The sequence below is a fragment of the Alexandromys fortis genome, unplaced genomic scaffold (assembly GCF_014885135.2).
Source record: "Alexandromys fortis isolate MF-2015 unplaced genomic scaffold, M_Fortis_MF-2015_v1.1 scaffold_701, whole genome shotgun sequence".
NCBI lineage: Eukaryota > Metazoa > Chordata > Mammalia > Rodentia > Cricetidae > Alexandromys > Alexandromys fortis.
Genome location: NW_026068585.1, coordinates 18,534 through 24,008, shown reverse-complemented (window position 1 = coordinate 24,008; position 5,475 = coordinate 18,534). Strand labels below are relative to the sequence as shown.

Here is a 5,475-nt window from a genome sequence, read left to right as displayed (position 1 = left end):
GGGAGCAGAGCAGAGTCTGACCTCACTTCCTCTTCCTCCCAGCATCCTATTCTGTTTATTCCTCCCACCTATGTTTTAACCTATCAGGGCCAAGGCGTTTCTTTATTGATTAACCAATGAAATCAACGGATTGATATATGACACCCCCACATCAGGCAAGAGGACTGAGCAAGTCTTGAGAAGCAAGCCACTAAACCACACTTCTCTAGGGCTTCTGCTCCTGTTTCTGCTTCCAGGTTCCTGCCCTGCTTGAGGTTTTGTCTTACCTGCTCTCAATGATGAACTAAGATATGGAAATGTAAGTGAAATGAACCTTTTCTTCCTCAAGTTGCTTTTGCATGGTGTTTCATCAATGTTATAGTAACCCTAACTAAAATAGACTCTAAAGCACTTCCCAATATGGACCATGGCCCAGGTAATTTGAAGGATTCATCCTTCCGGACCCCGAAGTCATCTTCCCAGACCCCTCCAGTCACTGTCTATGCTCCACAACATAGCTGTTTTCCTGACATTCCCTTTCACCCACTTCCTGGGAGTTTTCTTTTATCCAGCTGTGGCGATGCAATATCTTGAAAGTACCGCATGCATTCTGAGATTGGAACTTCTGCTGGACCCCATGAGCAGAGTTAATAATACACCTTGAGGTCACTGAAGACTTAAGAATGCTAGCCTACTGTGTAGTCAGACTGTTTGACGGCCTGCCTTTAAGAGAACTATGTTGTAACTGACATTACTAATGTTCGAAATCCATGAATCCAGCCTCTCATATTAGAAGCTCTGTTTCCTAGGTCCTCTAACCACTCCTTTGTCTAATGGAGCAAAGACTCCACTCACTTCTCTGCTAGTCTAAAATCTTGTGATAATGTGCCTCCACATGCCACACAGTCAATGCACTGGGTATTGAGTGGACTCCAAGTGGAAGCATTTCCTTTGTGAGAAAAAACTTTTTTATCTCTTTGATTATTCCCCTGTGTTTTATCATGTTCTACTTTTGGAAACTCACAGATCATTTTGGCTCTCTAATTCTCATATTTTGATCTCTTCTCCCCCCTTTTGTACTATATTCTGAGAACTAGATGTAAATGTATCCTCTACTGAATTTAAATAAAGCAAAAGAAACAAACAAACCAATCCTTCTTCTCTTGTAATTTGAATTTTGCAGAACAAGTTCTTGTTTTTAGAATGATCATATTTGTATCGAGGATCAACGTATATTTCATGGAAATAGTACATCTATGTGTCTCGCTAAGAACATTGATCTCTAAGTTATTCATGTCTAATTTCTGTTTCTTCCAAGTTCCTTGTTTCTGTGTTTATCTCTTTTGCTAAAGGCTTTTGTCCAATGCATCACTATTCTTAATAATTTACTTGTATTTCAAAGTGAAAACTTTGTGTGTGTGTGTGTGTGTGTGTGTGTGTGTGTGTGTGTGTGTGTTGGGGCAGTGGTTGACTGGTGGGTCTTGCTTAGCCATTTCTTTGGAAGACCCTAAAATTTAGTATCTATATGTCTTTTTTTTTCCTAAGCCAAGCAAATTCCCCTGATGGGAATTTTCCAATTCTTTGTCCTAGGGATTCATGTCTACCTACTAGCATTAAAGCTGACAGGCAAGATGACTGTCAAAGGGTGTATTGAATCACCCTAGTCATCAGCTACTCAATAATATTCATCATTATCACTCTCAACATTCATTGAGGAGTTACTCCACCAAACACAAACATGCATGTATAAATATGCTCTTTGCATCATTGTAAACATGGGAAAAGTTTAAAGCACTCTATATGTCCAAAATGAAACATTAATTATAAAGCCCATGGTATATCGCCACACTAAAATAGTAGGTAGGCATTATAAACAGTCTAACAGCTCTGGTTACTGGAGTTGGATACCTCCCCAAGACCTACTTGACTTTGGATTTCAACTGAACTGATCTTACCTTTCACCTCCACTCCAACCACACACCAAAGTTGAATTAAAGTAGAATAGAGGATGCCCATTGAAAATTGAAATGATGAAGAAGGTAGAAGATCTCTATTCCCACCTCCCTTCTCTTTGCCAAAGGAAGGCCTTGATGCCCTAGAAATTGTCTAGCAACTCAATTGAAGTACCTCTGTTGTAAAAGAATGTCCACTGTGGCCAGTTTCAAACCACCTATGTGACATTATGCTAATGTATTTTCTGACATGTTCTCAAGTGGTTTCCATGAGTTGTGGTGAGTTTACTTCAGTGCACCAGTGGAAATGAGGCCCTAGAATAGGATAGGAGTTATACATGCAGCTCAGCCACCCTGTTGGAGCACTGCAGTGATTCAACACATGCTCAGGCACTAGTTCTGTGCTGCAGAATGGCCATTTACCCTCTGGAGGTGGAGAATTCTAGAAAGGAACGAACGATGTGATTCTCACTTAAAACAGAAGCAAATGCTTCTTGAGGTTTTTAAATTTTTTTTAAGATTTATTTTCTGTGCATATAGTATTCTGCCTGCCTGCATGCCTACAGGCCAAAAGAGAGCACAGATCTCATTACAGATGGTTGTGAGCCACTATGTGGCTGCTGGGAGTTAAACCTTTAGGAAAGCAGCCAGTGCTCTTAACCAATGAGCCATCTCTCCAGCCTGCTCCTTGAGATTCTCATCCCTAAAAGATATAGAAACCATAGTCTTGTTGGAGATAGGGAGCTTTGGTTTTTCACTCCTACCCCACCTAGCGTACAGAAAAGGCACCGAGTCTGACACAAAGAATCACAGCCATCAGAGTAATACGCAACAGGAAAATACAAGGGACAGGCCACATTTTGAGGTATTATTCTCCACTGTGTCCCTCTGTAACCAGCTCCATTGCAAATTTGATAAGAAGTGGAAAGTACCCCACTGGTTTTGCTCTCTTGTCCTTTGATTTCAAGGCCACAATGATAAAGGCCACCAAGTGTGTAATGCAAAGAACACAGAGAGAGTATAAAGAGGACAGTGGTGAATCAAAAAGGAAATTAAAGTTGGAAATCAGAGCTAAGCCTTATGAACCAGAACAGGGAGGCTGAGGGAATGGCCGACATCTTTAATTCCAGGTTGTAAGAGACTGAGTCTGGAAAACCGCTGCAAATTTAGGCCAGTTTCTGATTCAACATTAGAGGCTGTGAACTGAAATATTTAGCAACAGCAGCTAAAATGGACTTGTTTGAACATCTCGGATCCTACAGTATTATGGATCAGAGATAGCATCAATGAGCTTGCAGCCGTAGGAGAAACATAACAGGCCTTTTGAACAGATGAAAATAAAAATCATAGTGTATAGTTGTCTTGGAATGACAAGTGTACAGCTATTTAGAAATCTTCTCACTTAATCCATGGCCATATCACTCTGAACATGCCTGATCCCAAAAAGTAAGCAAGATCAGGCCTGATCAGGACTGAGATGGGAGACTCTTCTTCATTCTGTTTTTTGGAGGTATGAATTTTGGATTAAACAGATTAATATATAAATATCCATATTACTGAAGCAGACAAAGGTGATATAAGGAACAGACATGAAGATATAAAGTTTGATGAAAGGAATATTCTGGTATATTCATAGTTTATGTTAACACAAGGTGTGGTAGCAAGCTAGCTTCAAGAATTCACAGGGGACCATTCATGAGGAATCCTTCCTGGAAAGAGAAATGTTAGGGTGGAAAGGAGGCAGCAGCTGTAATGGTTTTACCTGAGGAATTCTCTCAGTCTTCTTGTTCTTTCGAATATGCAGAGAACATAGAGAGAAACAAAGTACAGAGTCTTAAAGTGGGAAACAGAAAAAGGGATTGAAGTCATACAACAAACGTTCCATGTCTTATTAATCTTCCTGAGTAACTAGAAAGTTTGGACTGAAAAAAGGAACAATGTTTTTCCATGATATATCCATGAGCCAGGAACAGCTTGGCCTCCTGGAATTCTTAATAGAAATTCTGGTTTTTCTCAACACTGCTATACAGTGCAAACAACTTATTTAGCTTCAGTCACTGAAACCAATGATATTACGTTTGACAATGGATCTAAGTACTGAGGTAAGTTTTCTGTTTTTCTTTGAGGTCACAACTGTTTTTATTTGCTTAAAGTGTGAGTGGGAAATACTCTTTCCTCAGACATTTCCATGTGAAGCATGATACAGCAATGTACATTTAAATACAGTTTTCTGAAAACCATTTACTTCACCATTGGTATCTGCATCTGAAGAGCTTGTCCCTTGAGCGGCAGAATTGCTTGACCCAGCTGCCACAAAACGACCTCTACCTATCAACTCAGGTCCAGTTATCTGGTGTCTCAAAGTCCCATGGTGAGGGGCTCTAGAACTTCCCTCGATCTCGTTTACCAAAGGCTGCTCAAAAGTCTGAGATGACATGCTATGATGAGATCTTCATGGAACTTCATTTGCTGGGTGCAGAGAAGACCTACTTCTTTCAGCTCTGGCTCTGGTTCTTCGCTGGTGTTCTGGTTTCAGGCTTCTTGCCCTCCTCCGACCTCTGGTGGATGGCACATCTGTTAATGCTTCAGCAGAACTGTGTTCTGACCTAGGTGTTCTGGCAGATGATGTCTCAGATGCTGAATTTTCCACCTGCCTTTGGAGGCTGTGATCCATGTTTTCTACACTAAGACGTGTAGCAGATGGTTCATTTTCATTCTCTGAGGTTTGGCTTCCATTATTACGGTTAACATTTGTCTCTCAACTGAATGTGAAATCACCACTGTTTGGATTAGTGTGGCTCACTGCCCTCCCGGACTGCTTTTCTCTCTGACCACTTGTTGTATTGCCAGTGTGTCTGACAGAGCTAAGCCAATCTATTACAGCGTCACCATTGGACTCATCATCTGAAGATCCTCCATTTTCTTCTGAGCTCTGCATTGGCGGCAGTGGTGGCAGCGGCGGAGGCCCCTCTTTAATTTGCTGTAGTCTTCTGAACAGCTCCTCCCCAGTACTTTGACCTGAAGTGCCTAGCAAATTGTTGTCTCTCAGAAGTCTATAGTCTTCTCCACTCAGATTATTTACCAATCGATGGAAAGCTTCTCTCCAATCCAAGCGATTCACTTGTCTTCTGCGCTGTGCTGCAGATTGGTCATTTCCTTGATCGGTAGAATCTGAGTTTTCCATCTTGATGAACAAGTGGACGATTATCTGTCTGTTATGACATAGTACTGAAATCCAATCAACTGGACCTTCAGTTTTCTTCACTAGGCTTCGGTGTTCCGGCCAGGAGGGAACTGGCTGTGCTGTGCTGCCTCCATTGCTCGCGAGGCCGCCTAAGCTCTGCCACTTGCCTGCCTCCTGTTCTCTAGCCTGCTTCAGAATTCCTGGGAGAGACCCGTCTCTAGCCCAGTGCCTGCCCATTCTGAGACATAGCTCCAGCAACCATAATCTTCCCCATTGTTACCTAGCAGTGACAGAAATCCACTCAAGAAAACTTTTATTAAAGTCACCTCAGATTACCTATTGAATGTATTTCAGGTCCCC

At 41.7% G+C, this 5,475-nt stretch overlaps 1 pseudogene; it reads right to left on the bottom strand.

Moving 5' to 3' along the window:
- Positions 1 to 4,107: 4,107 nt before the first annotated feature.
- LOC126495893 (E3 ubiquitin-protein ligase RLIM-like) lies at positions 4,108 to 5,115 on the bottom strand (annotated as a pseudogene).
- Between the last annotated feature and the right edge of the window lie 360 nt (positions 5,116 to 5,475).